Source organism: Morone saxatilis, unplaced genomic scaffold, assembly GCF_004916995.1.
Source record: "Morone saxatilis isolate NCDOM2014 unplaced genomic scaffold, NCSU_SB_2.0 Contig5, whole genome shotgun sequence".
Lineage (NCBI taxonomy): Eukaryota > Metazoa > Chordata > Actinopteri > Moronidae > Morone > Morone saxatilis.
The window spans coordinates 9,931,501-9,932,239 of record NW_023340095.1 but is presented as its reverse complement, the minus strand read 5'-3'; the positions used below and the strand labels follow the sequence as shown (position 1 = coordinate 9,932,239).

General features: G+C 39.9%; 1 protein-coding gene across 1 annotated transcript in view; it reads left to right on the top strand.

Moving 5' to 3' along the window:
* edar (ectodysplasin A receptor) overlaps positions 1 to 739 on the top strand; it is a 26,269-nt gene that overhangs the window by 4,224 nt on the left and 21,306 nt on the right. The gene's annotated exons all lie outside the window — the stretch shown is intronic.

Sequence of the window (739 nt, the reverse complement as noted above, 5' to 3'; positions counted from 1 at the left end):
CACCACAAGGCTGTCAGACCCTACAAGTATAGTGAGCTACACACACACACACACATACACACACACACACACACACAACAGTGCACACATAGCTGCACAGTGAAGAGTGTCTAAATTCAATGAACAATTTCTTATGGTTTATTGCTCTCATTGACATCGGTGTGAAGGCATGCATTATAGTGAATGACTTGCAGTAGTCAGATAGTGATTTAGCCTCCATCAGTCAGTCTGCCGACAGCCAAAGCAAACAGCCAAGGTAAACGCTTCAGTTGGCACCCCGAGGTGCCACACCCTATTAAGAGAGACAGCCGTACTCAAGGGGTGAGCAGAATGAATTATAGTCACTGTAATTTATTTGAGGGCTCCAAACATTTTATATTTTTAGCAGTCTAGTATTCCAGTATCTACTTTCAGACGGCTGTGTTGATTTAAGCACGATGCAGCAGAGGGAAGATTTCCTTGGCTCTTTATACTTACTACACTGGGTGAATTAGAGCTGGATCAACCTGTACAAATGTGGTGAAATAATTACAATAACGTTTGCCAGTGTCGGTTTTTGAAAGTTGAGTTTGGAAATAAGTTGAGTAGCTCACACATTAGCGAAATAAAGATGTTAAATAATGTTGATAGGCGTTTACAGTCTTTTAAATCCCAAATGAATAATCACATACATTTCAGAATAAATGTCATGAATTTCTGAAAAAAACACTCATTCACAATGGCAATGCTAACACGCTGA